The sequence below is a fragment of the Lithobates pipiens genome, unplaced genomic scaffold (assembly GCF_037356315.1).
Source record: "Lithobates pipiens isolate NorthernLeopardFrog02 unplaced genomic scaffold, aLitPip1_a1.2 Scaffold_16, whole genome shotgun sequence".
In the NCBI taxonomy this organism is placed as follows: Eukaryota; Metazoa; Chordata; class Amphibia; order Anura; family Ranidae; genus Lithobates; species Lithobates pipiens.
This window is the reverse complement of record NW_027507748.1, coordinates 325,902,518-325,915,605: the sequence shown is the minus strand read 5'-3', so window position 1 is coordinate 325,915,605 and position 13,088 is coordinate 325,902,518. Positions and strand designations below refer to the sequence as shown.

Below are 13,088 nucleotides of genomic sequence, written 5' to 3'. Positions count from 1 at the left end.
TATTTGTTATTTTATGACATATAATTTACCCCTTATTTTTTAAACACAATATAGCAAAAAGAGATTAGAAAAAAATCCTGATTTAGTTTATCAGTAGTAGTTAAGAATGTGTACAGTATATTCATGTGTGTGCATTTTGCATATCCCCATTCATTAGTGTAAGAAGTGGTTAATGTACTCTGTACATGCTGATGCGAACACTTTAACTCCTCCCTTAGCTTATACTGTGAATCCTACATCAATATGAACTGGAGGCAGCTATAAGCTTCAGTTGCAAGCACCGCTCGGTACTGCTCTGCACTTTTCCACAATGGAACTTAGCAGAAATCAGCATTTTCTGGAATGCCCAAAAGGGATATTGAGGATTTGAACCACAACTGGAAGAATGCGAATGGAGAAGACAAGATTACATGTATAAACAGCCTGAATGTGGAATACAAACCCTGGCAAAAAGAAAACAAAAACAGAAGATGTGTCTTTGGATTTATTGCCAAGAAATAGGGTTAGAGCATTTTTTTTTTCTTCTTTTCTATCTCCTTGGTAATAAATGTGATGTAGATGCTTTTAGCGCAGTTACTGACAGTACACACAGCTATTATCTTACAAAGGAGATTTGACATGCACTTCTTGAAAAGCCAAAAAAATTCTACTTTTGCTTTGCTCTTCTTATGCTGGTAAGATGAATTTTCTTTAGTGTTAGCAGTTTCAAAGCTCTGTATTATAATTCATATATCTTTTGCTTAAGGAAGAGATGAACACAAACCGGATGTCAGATGTCAACAGTTTATAGTTATTTATGACTTGTATACAGGTCTGCATTAGTAAACCAAGCCGCCAGGTAATTAAAGTGTTAGATCAGCAGATTCATTTGCAATTTGGATACATTATTGTAACATATGTCTTTGTAATGTTTGGGGATCATTGCAGTCACCCCACTTTTTAGCGTCCAGAACTTTAGGTTTTTGCCTTTTACTTGTTTGTTTGTTGTTTTGTCTTTTTTTTTTTTATGAGTCTGTGTTTTGTAAAAATTGTAACCCTCATACAGTCAGGATCAGTTGGATGTTATGGTGCTGTTTGATATATTTTTCAGTAGCAATGGGGGTTATTTACTAAAGGCAAATCCACTTTGCACTACAAGAGCAAACTACAAGTGCAAAGTGCACTTGAAATTGCACTGAAAGTGCACTTGAAAGTAAAGTCGCTGTAGATCCGAGGGGGATATGCAAGGAAAATAAAAAACAGCATTTTATCTTGCGCATGATTGGATGATAAAATCAGCAGAGCTTCCACTCATTTCAGATCTACCCCTTAGATTTACAGCGACTGCACTTCCAAGTGCAATATCAAGTGCACTTTGCACTTGTAGTGCAAAGTGGATTTGCCTTTCGTAAATAGCCCCCAATATCTATTTTACAAGAAAAGACCCATAATACAATTGGGGGTTATTTACTAAAGGAAAATCCACTTTGCCCTGCAAGTGCACTTGAAATTGCACTGGAAGTGCACTTGCAAGTAAAGCCACTGTAGATCCGAGGGGGACATGCAAGGAAAATAAAAAACAGCATTCTAGCTTGCACATGATTGGATGATAAAATCAGCAGAGCTTCCATTCATTTCAGATCTACTCCTTAGATTTAGAGTGACTGCACTTCCAAGTGCACTTGCAGTGCAAAGTGGATTTGCCTTTCATAAATAACCCCCAATGATATACAGTAGATATACCTGTGAGTCAGTATTTCTCCCAAATTTTACTTGAACTGTCACCTCTGTTCAATAGTACTGCTACAGCTTGCTTTATGTGGATGAGTCAGGCTTTAAACAGCCACCCTGACCTCCTTATTATATTGATGGATCTCTTTAGAGAAACGGACGTATTTTCTAGAAATGGAAGCTTCATATAATGATATGGCTAATGAAATTTTTTTTTAAACATGGTGTACTTTAAAAAAAAAAAAAGATTTAGGAATAGCTTTCAACAATTGCATATTGACTGCAAACGAGTGTCTAATATTGACAATCAATAGGATCATTGACAAATAATTTTCAGCATGCTGATTGAATTTGAACACTTTTTGAAAAAAAAACAGAGAAGGATCTTGTAAATTTGCTGAATGCTATGTTGTGATGGTCATTGTGTATAAGAGCGTGTTGAGAATATTCGAGGACATGCTGTTTCCATCTATGAGATTTTCCTGTGTTCGGATAGCCTAGGAAAGTATAAGCACTCATTGACCAATAGTAGGAGCAAGCAGTAGCAATTTTAGTATGTGATGCTGGTAGATTCATAAACTGTAACTAATGTGATTCAGCAATATTTTTATTGTCAATATAAAATCCACATAGTAATATACTGTGGTTAGCAAGGCTTAAATGAATGCACTAAGTTCAACAAAATCTTAACTGCTTCTGGACCGCCTACCATATATATACTGCGGCAGGGCGGCCCGGCTGCGTGAAATAACGCACTTATACATGTTTTCTAGAAAAAGAAGCTTCATCTAAAAATGTAAACCTTGGGTTGATTTACTAAATGCAAATCCGCTCTGCACCACAAATGCACTGTCAGTGCACTTGAAAGTGCACTTGTAAGTGCAGTTGCTGTAGATCTGAGGGGAAGCTCAGAAATGAGGGTAAGCTCTGCTGATTTTATCATCTAATCATGCGCAGGCTAAAATGCTGTCTATTTTCCTTGCATGTCCCCCTCAGATCTACAGTGACTGCACTTCCAAGTGCACTTGTAGTGCAAAGTGGATTTGCCTTTAGTAAATAACCCCCATGGTGTAGGTTACGTTTTTGCTTATCTATACTCTTAGTGGTTTTCAACCTGGGGGTTGGGACCCCCTTGGGGGTCATGGAATCCTGGACTGTTCCTGGAGCTCATACCACTCTTCCAGACTTTTCGCGGCTGCCCAGAAGTGCTGTCTCTGGAGCCCATGGCCACCCAGCTGGGCTGTTCCTGGAGCCCGTAGCTGCCCACTCAGCCTCTTCGAACTGCCCATTCAGTTCATGGCATGGCTGGGGGGCAGAGACTAGAGGTCAGCTGACTGGTGAGGAATGTGAAGTGGGAGGGGCTGGAGGACAGCCCATCTCTTGATTTTGGCATAGGTGTCATTTCTAAAAGACACCACAAAGCTGGAGACACAGTGAGTAACATTACCTGTGATTATAGTTGCCATTAAAAGTCCCCACTACAGTTCTCAGATCAGCAGATGACCTTGATCAAGAGCACCTAAGTTGTCTGATCAGAACTCCCCCCCCCCCAGCACTGCCACTGAATTGGATGCGGAGAAACCCTGCATCCAATTTGCATAGGTGTGAACACAGCCTCAGAGAAATAACAAACAAGGAGAAAGAGTGGTACATCCTAAAATGTACCATAAGGGGTTTTAATACTCTACGAGTGGAAGGGACTCAAGGAGTGCTAAATCTCCATGGGTTAGGGTTGAAAATTACTTGTCTTGCCTTGGGTGTTGACAACCCATGCTACGAAAATAATTGTACTGTTAGGGGTCCCCACAACTTGGGAAATTTTATCAAGGGGTAACGGCACTAGAAGGGTTGAGAACCACTGTTCACAGAAGTGATTCACAGAAAATGCAACTGACTTAAGAATGGTGTTCAACAATTGCATTATGACTGAAAAAGCGTGTCCAATATTGACAATCAATAGGATTATTGGAAAATTTTCAGCATGCTGATTGAATTTGAACAGTTTTTGAAAAAAATCTGAGAAAGATCTTGTAAATTTGCTGAATGCTATGTTGTGATGGTCACTGTGTATAAGAGCGTGTTAAGAAGATTCAATGACATTCTGTTTCCATCTATGAGATTTTCCTGTGTTCGGAGAATGAGCACTCATTGACCAATAGTAGGAGCAAGCAGTAGCAATTTTAATATGTGATGCTGGTAGATTCATAAACTATAACTAGCATGATCCAGTGATATTTTTATTGTGAATATTAAATCCACATAGTAATATACTGTGGTTAGCAAGGTTTAAATGAATGCACAAAATTCAACCAAATCTTAACCGCTTCTGGACTGCCTACCGCATATATACTGTGGCAGGGCAGCCCAGCTGCGTGAAATCACGTACCTGTACGTGATTTCGTGCATTAAGGTCTGGGCCGCACGTGAGAGCTGCCAGTGACCCGCTCCCACTGTGATTGGACACAGTGGGAGCCAATCAGCGGTCCGGCGCTCACAATCGTTCTCTGAAGAGTCAGAATAGCGGTCTGCCTATGTAAACAAGGCAGATCATCATCCTGTGAGGGAGGAAAATTGAGATTTTGTGTTTCTGCTAAGCAGAAACATGAATTGCTGTTTTCCTCCAGTCACAACTCCCCCCCCCCCCCCCCCCCACAGTTAGAAAGTAATCCCTAGGAGCACACTTAACCCTTTGATTGCCCCTGATGTTAATTCCTTCCCTGCCAGTATCATTTATAAAGAGTAGCAATGATCACTGTATTGGTGTCACTGGTCCCCAAAAAGTGGCACTTAGTGTCAGATTTGTCCGCCGCAATGTCGGAGTCCCACTAAAAATCACTGATCACCATCATTACTAGAAAAAACAATAACTAAAAAAAGTACATAAATCTATCCCATAGGTTGTAGATGCTATAACTTTTGCGCAAACCAATCAATGTACGCTTATTGGGATTTTTTTTGCCAAAAACCTGTAGCAGAATACATATTGACCTAAATTGATGAAGAAATTTGATGTTTTACATTTTACACATGTTTTATAGCAGAAAGTAAACAATATTGTTTTTTTTCTTCAAAATTGTAGGTCTTTTTTTGTTTATAGCGAAATAAATAAAAAATGCAGAGGTGATCAAATACCACCAAAAAAGGTCTATTTGTTGGGAGAAAAGGGGACATCAATTTTATTTGGGTACAGTGTCGCACGTCCGCGCAGTTGTCAGTTAAAATAACGCAGTGCCGTATCGCATAAAATGGCCTGGTCAGCAAGGGTGTAAAACCTTCTGGGGCTGAAGTGGTTAAAGAAATCTCAGGTTGGTATGCCATTCTTGATGAGGTAGCTGGCAACTTCCTCTTACATAGGGATAAACAAATTCTGCTTGACCCTAGTGGAGAATTACCTGGATCAAATATACCAACAATTCTAGTATCATTGGAGATATTATTTGCACTAAAAAGTATCAAACCAACGTCTAAATTTTTACATGAAGAATATTTTTCAGTGCTAGTGAAGATATGAATTCTGATCAATACACCCTTGTGACTTGCACAGCCCTAATCAGAAAAAAGGACACTTGCCATTGATAACCAATATTTTTTCAAGGGTTAGTCCACCCAAAACAGGCATTTAGGTTTTCAGTACATACTGGAGAATTAAACAACCTTGATTGAGTGCCTGAGTTTTGTTCAATTTTTTTATTTCTGTTATTATATTTTACATTATGCTAGCAGGTAGACAAGCAAAAAAAAGTACTGCTCCAATGCTCCTATCACTGATATAAGTCAGCATGACATGTAATATAGAGGCGCAGACAGAATAAAACTGCTTGTCATACTGCCATATGCTACAGAAAAATGGCAACCGATCGCACGCAGGACTAAGACTCACTGTGACCAAAACGAAACCAGCTATATTAAGATGGCTTCAGCTCTGCTCTCCACCTGCAGGAAAGGTCCCTGAGACACATTTCACAACTAGTGGGCTTAATCATTGATGATTACGCCCACTAGGGCGTGAAACATCTCTCAGGGACCTCTAAGCTGTTTCGTTTTGGTCACAGTGAGTCAGTTTCCTGTGTGCATTCTTCCGTCACATGCTATGGTAAGTTATGCTTTGACTGACTTTTGATTGACAGAAGCGAGAGCCAATGGCTCCTGCTGCCTCAGCAATGCCAGTGAGACCAGCAAGTGAGGGGGAGAGAAAATCTGAAGACGGGCATAGCACTGGATCGAATGAGGGCTCTGGTAAGTAAAAGGGGGGTGAGGATGGATACTGATGTTTACACATTTTTTACTATAATGCAAGGAATGCTTTAAGGTAAAAAATGTGTAGGATGTATACCCACATTAGTTGAGCTTTAAGGGTAACATTTAAAAGGGTTGTAAAAGCAGAAGGTTTTTTTATCTTAATGTATTTATGCACTAACATTAAAAACCTTCTGTGTGTAGCAGAGTCCCCAGCACCTTCTAATACTTACCTGAGCCCCATTTCTGTCCAGCAATGTCCACGAATCCCTCGGCCGTCCGGGGCTCTACTCCTGATTGTCTGAGACACAGCAGTGGTGCCATTGGCTCCTGTGGCTGTCAATGAAAGTCAGTTAGCCAATCAGGAGAGAGAGGGGGTGGGGCCATACAGCAGCTCCGTGTCTGAATGGACACAAAAGAGGCTTGCCTCATAGCAAGCTTGCTGTGGGGGCACTCGACAGGAGGGAGGGGCCAGGAGCAGTGAAAGGGAACCCGAAAAGAGGAGGATCCAGGCTGCCCTGTGCAAAACTAACTACACAGAGGAGGTAAGTATAACATGCTTGTTATTTAAAAAAAACAAAAAAACTAGACTTTAGAATCACTTCTATTTAAAGAGGGATTCCACCAAAAAAAAAAAAATATTAAAAGCCAGCAGCTATAAATACTACAGCTGCTGACTTTTAATAAATGGACACTCACCTGTCCCGGGTTCCAGCGATGCCGGCAGCCGAGGCCGATCGATCGCTCGGCTCTCGGCTGCTGCCGCCACCATTCTAGGTGAGGGAATCAGGAAGTGAAGCGAATCGGCTTCACTTCCCGGTTCCCTACTGCCCATGCGCGAGTCGCGCCGCGCAATAGGAAATCTCCGCGCTGTCACTGGGACCCGTGTGTGTCCCAGCAGACAGCACGGCAGGGCAGGAAATGGCGTAGACTCCCACGGGAGTCTATGCCCGGAAGTGGGTGTAAATACCTGTCTTTGACAGGTTTTTCCACCCCCCTCCCCCCTGAAAGGTGTCAATTGTGACACCGGAGGGGGGGAGGGATCCGATCAGCGGAGGTTCCACTTTAGGGTGGAATCCCGCTTTAAGCTTAAAGGACAACATTAAAAGTACACAATTCATTTAAATAACATGTTTCGGGGTCACTTTAAACTGGTATGTGAAGTAGCACACCTGAAGGGTGTTCTCCAACAAAAGAGTCTGGTATGGCATTTGGAGGGGGGGGGCGCCATTCTTTGGTTGTATTTTGGCATTGGGCCCCCTTAAAATTTATATGAAGCCTCTAAAAAAAAAAAGCAAGACTGCATGGGGTCCCCACCAAAATTCACACCAGACAGTTATCCTAGGTAGGGGTCTGGAATGGATTTTAAGGGACTCCCCATGCAAAAAAACATATGGATAAGGATCTTAGCGGGACAAAGCTGGATCCTCTGAGTGGGTGAGTATCAGGGGGTGAAAAAAAAGGGTGGGTGGGTGGGCAGAGATCCTCTTTAAAAGGGTGCCTTGTCAGAGTGGGTTTTCTCACAATCTGAAAGCCCCCTTTAAAATAAAACTCACTGACAATAAAGAAAAAAAATTTTTTGTGAATAACATGTCCCACCATGTAAATTCAACAGCCAGCAATGTGGATCCATCGTCAAACGTGATGAACATTTGACCCATCGACACAAACAGAACCTCTGCCATGATGATTCTCTCTTGTCGTACTCCTATCGCAAATTACAGCTCCCTGACTTACTGCTCAATGATAATAAATCGGCTGAGGATTCCGGGTGATGTCACTGACCAAATATGGTCATGGACATATTTGATCAATGTTGTTCACCATGTGCGCTGCTGGCTTGTTTACTAAATGACAGCTTCTAGTGGGTGGCTAGAAGATGTCATTTAGAGCTGCAGCAGACATATGTTGAGACAGGTGGGAAAAATCTGGCCATTTAGTTTGTCCACTTGATAAATGGCAAACTGATTGAAACTGAGTCAAACTCTTGGTTGACCAAAAGCTCATCCCTAATGACATTTTGGTATATCTTGGACATCTTGCCTAGGTACCATGGGTAGAAGCTGGAGAAAAAGTAAGTATATTATCTACCCCCCCCCCATAGTCTACTTTAACATGTTTACTGCTTCATTGTAATTACCATTATACAGCAATAATGGAATGTAAACAAGCAATAGCAGCTGTGCTTTAATATATGTGTTTATATTTGCAGAGCCACTTCTATATAATTTGTGTTCTACCCCATAGAAGTCCATGGCCCCATGCCATGGGTATACTGGGCTCTTACATTACACACGTTGTATTCCGGATGGAGGGTAGAGGAGAAACAAGACACTTCCATTTCTCAATTTCCCCTGTAAGTAGTGAGATCAGATGTGCTCTGCTCTGAGTTGTTCCAAGTTCACAACTGCCAGATCATGCCTGCTTTAAAAAATAGCAGAGCATTTCCTCCGTAACCCGTTTAGGTAGAGTACAGAGGTTACATTAGGGGTAATGACCCAACATAGCAATTCTGAAAACATAGCAATTGCCATGTGACATTATATTCAATTTTAGACATGAAATCCTAAATGAAATCCAAAAATCAGCTTGAATGTGTTGGTTGACTGAGATATCTACTAGTACCACAGACCATTTAAATATAGAAAATATGAAGTAAATATGAGGTTCCCTTGTTTTTTTGAGTGCTATCTTTATGCAAAGGGGATGTTTAGTATGGTTTTTTTTTCAACCATAGAAAATAAAATATAATACAAACGCATCCTGTACTTTTCTTAATAGGCACAACTCTTGTAGTTTTTGGTGTTGGAACTTACTGCCCACTGTCACTCATCTCCACACTTTCATATTGGCCAAAGGGACAGCACATCATAGTGCAAAAATTGAATGGGTGAGAAAGAGAGCATGAACTTCTGACACTACATAGAAGTGTCTGAGCTTTGTCTGTTCAGAACAGCCTAGCATGTGAGCACAGCAGGAGGAAACAAGAGTTGCAGTAGTTAAGTGCAGGCACCTCTAGGTACTTACTCTTTATATCTGCTAGCGGCTCTCTTTTAAAGCATCAGAGTAATTTCAGATTTGCCTCCCGATGTGTCTAAAAGAGACTCTGTCATGAAAAAAAATAAGGAAAAACTGCTGCTGACATAGATTGCCGATGCCTAAAGGTACCAACACTTACCCGCAGCAGCCTCCAGGACAGTTTGAGGCTGTTTTGACTAGTAAAGCTCATACACTTTAGTGTAGTATCAGAACTTGCTGCTAAGCCCAATATATATTCCTATTGGAGTATTGCTATAATGGGTAGCCTCACTGATCAACAGGAATGTACAGGAGGGAGGAAAGAGTGGTCAAGCTTTGGCAATATGAGGAAGTGCTAAAGATTTAACTATCAAAACAAACTGGCATGTATCTTTGGTGGGTTTGGGAGCCTGTTGCGGGTATAGTATGTGCATACACCTTTATAATTCATCATTTGACACCTGCAGTAGTTTATTTTCCCTATGACTCTTTTTAAGGTATCTGATCTTGGTTAGGTCTTGTTTATTCATTCCAATACCTTTCTACAATGCTACAATTCAGTTTTAGTGTCATAGACTGATAGACTGGTGAAAATCATGCTTATTGATCCAGAGGGATCTGTAGGAAGGTGGAATACAATCAAGTGTGCTCTCGATGCTACTATCTGCAATTAAATATCAATCTGAGGGACTTCCGGTGTCTACAGGAAGCTGGGACTGAGTTTTATATTGATATTAAATATTGATACTAAATTGTTTAGCTAAACAGATGAATGCATATTTGAAATACATGTTTTGAAATTCTGTATAGTAATTGTTGTAAACTAAACATGCTGGAGGCAAAAGGAGTCCATGGGCCCATGCCTTGGAAATCACAGGCTCCCGCAGCAAAGTTTTGTCAGGTAAATCAGTAAACCATATAAATATATTAACCAAGTACTTTGATGTTTGCTTGGAATTCTGTTATTAAAAAGTCCTTCTGTTTGTTACTTTTAATACTACAACTTCATCTAGTACCACAAAAGTCTAATAAACTGATTTGACCAAATATTCAGAGGTGAATAGTATCTAATAATTGGCATTGTCGGCAGATTCTTAAAGTGGATCTGAACTGTAATGGAGCGTACACATGATTTTTTTTGTCAGAATAAACTCTGAGGGTTTTTCTGACAGAGTTCCACTGAAATGGACTTGCCAACACACAATCATACCAAAGTCCAATAGTTTAGAATGCGGTGACGTACAACACGTACGACAGGACTAGAAAAAGGAAGTTAAATAGCCAGTAGCCAATAGCTGCCCTTGCGTCGTTTTTGGTCCGTCGGAACAGCATACAGACGAACGGTTTTCCCGATATGAATTGATTCCGTCGGAAAGATGTTCTATTTCTAGGTCCGTCAGAATTTTCGAAAAAAAAAAAAAAGTCAGCTGAAGCCCACTCATGATCGGAATATCTGATGAAATTATTCCGTCAGACTTTTTATGCCAGAAAGTCCGACCGTGTGTACACGGCATAAGTGAAGATTTATCATACTATGAGAAATATGCAGAAATGTTGTTTAATTGTGCCTTACAGTGCCCTGAATGCTATACTTTAGTATTCGATTCCTCCTGAGAAATAGAAATGCACAACCTGATATTTGAATATATCATAAAGCCCCATACACTCTATTAGATTTTCTGCTGATTTTTTGCTTCAGATTAACCAAAACCATATAATATGAGGTCAAACCTTAGGAGTTTCAATTTGTATGCAATCAGGCAGGCCCTTGCACTACATGGTTTTTGTAAATCTGAAGGAAAAAATCAGCAGAAAATCTGATAGTGTGTATGGGGCTTAAGACTCCAGTGCTTTGAGTATCATAGCTGTTAATTTGTGAGATTAATGATGTCACTATTATGCTGTCATTCTTTACTGGAGGCTCTGACATGATGAAGTAAAATCCCTGTCTATGCCAAGATGGCTGCCTACTCAAAGAAACACATTAGCTGCAGGGAAAACCCAGTCATTACTGGGGAGTTATCCTTTGCTCTCTGCCTACCTTTTTTAGGCAAAACTTCCAGAGTTCAGTTCCTCTTTAAATATTCTACTACCATTCATTAGATCAGCAGTCATCTGGGGGCAGCTCTGACATGAGAAAGAAAAAACCTCGCCTCTACCAAGATGACCACCTACACACAGAGGCACTTTACTGAACAGGGCACTATATCTTAGTAAGAAAGTAGAAGGAAAGCTGTTGGATTTTGGGTCCTCCTATTCCTGCACAGCCACGCAACATGCATTTTTTTCAACTTTTATTCAGAGATAAAGAATCAGTCTATTGGCTTGTTTTTTGTTTTTGTTTTTTTGGGGAAAACAATTTGGATAGGGAATAGGGATTATGGGATGCCCAACCTGACTTGAAGAACAACAATGAGGAAAACTTCCTTTCCTATGTGCACCACAAAAGTTACAAATCCTCGACTGTATTCCCTCTGGAACAGCAACAGTCTTTCTGGAATTGTCAATGTAAATTCCCCTTGTAGGAGCCCTGTGTCCCCTGGGTGGAATTTATTTTAGCAAAATCCCAAGTGGCAGGAGCTCTCTTTCCCCTCTCTTGAGAATATCAGCCCACCTGGCTACTTGGTGAAATATCCCAGAACAAGGGATTGGGCATTAGCTTGTTGATGGATATTATATCCGGCAGCTTTCTACCTTTTAAGCCCTGGGGATGTAGAGGTAAACTGTCCCTGGAAATCCTGGTTCTTTTGAAAAAAACTGCTGTTCAGGCCTCCTGCTGTCCAGGGTCTCCCATGCAAGCCAGGGTGTCTCCTAGAAGAGACTGTGGGGTAGTAGAGATCCCTCTGTCCTTCCTCAGCTCCCAGCCTGGAGTCAGCACTCCCCTCAGCCCTGGGGTTCCTTCCCAGGCTACACAACACAGCATCAATACTTCCACCTGACTCCCCTGCTGGCCAGCCTTCACAATATTTATGGGCTGACCCAGCCACCCTGCCAGGTGTCCTGCCTGAGGATTGGCCAGATTCCCATAACTATGCAGATCAATACCTCCTGGCCTCCTCCCACTAGCTTCTAGAGATTTCTCCAAGCTTCTAGAACCAGGGAGAGATACCAGAGGCCTGACTTGTGGAGCCCTCTAACCTGACTTACAGTAACCCTGTCCAATTAACCAGACTCACCAGCTACTGTGAGTCAGAAATAATTTTACCTACATTAGTCTACCCTTGAAGATGTCATGTAAATATAGACATTCACAAAATCAATATATACTCAGGGATAAGTGGCAGTGGCAAAAGTATAGGGGTTGCTAGGTAGCCATGGTAACTGGGCCCCTTGAGGGCCCCCTGTATATCTCAATAGGAGGAGAGGCAGGGGTGGCTGAGACCGAGCTCCCCGATCCTCAGCCGAATTATAATCGGAACTGTGCAGGGAGCTGGTCACACTGATAGACCTAAAGTGAAAGCACAGTGTGTGCTGTACTCTTTGACTCCCCCTACAGGTAAAGCACTGACAATTTTTAAAAGGCTCTCTGTATGTATGTATGTTTTAGATGTGTGCAATGTATGTATGTGTACACAGTGTATCTGTGTATTATGTGTGTGTGTTTATATATATGTGTGTGTTTAGATGTATGTAGGCACATTTTATGTATGCGCGTTTAATCCTGACACCCTATATGTGTACAATCAGAATTGATTTTTTTTCTTGCTTGTTCAAAGTACCAACAAAAAAATGCTGTTCCTCTGAAAAGCAATACATGCTTAGAATGCGTTTCAGAGGCATTTGACAGTCAGCAAAGAGGTAGCATGTTGCCTCCTGACCGACTGTTTTAACCCCTTAAATGAATCATCACTATGCTGCAACTACATGCAATAAACACAGTTGCAGAGTGGTTGCAGTGCAGCCCCATTCACCTAACACTGGCATAGAGGAACCAATCTCTCCATTTTCCTCCTGCAAGCCGCTGAATGCCAGCGAGAGGGAGAGGAGGAGAAGCAGGGGAAAATGGAGAGATTGGTTCCTTTATATACAGCCACCCACTTGCGACCGGGCCCTGTTGTTCCGCCACTGGGCTCGGAGAAAAGGGCCCTGTCCGGGTGTCAGGGGGGCCCTTCATGGTTTCTTGC

General features: G+C 41.5%; 1 protein-coding gene across 2 annotated transcripts in view; it reads left to right on the top strand.

The window, feature by feature from the left end:
• Positions 1-263: 263 nt before the first annotated feature.
• The window catches only part of HTR1D (5-hydroxytryptamine receptor 1D), a 111,195-nt gene continuing 98,370 nt past the window's right edge, over positions 264-13,088 (top strand). Inside the window, exon 1 of one of the 2 annotated variants that reach the window (XM_077481748.1) lies at positions 264-502. The gene's annotated coding sequence lies outside the window, so the exon portion shown is untranslated. The other variant, XM_077481749.1, reaches the window with a different exon arrangement.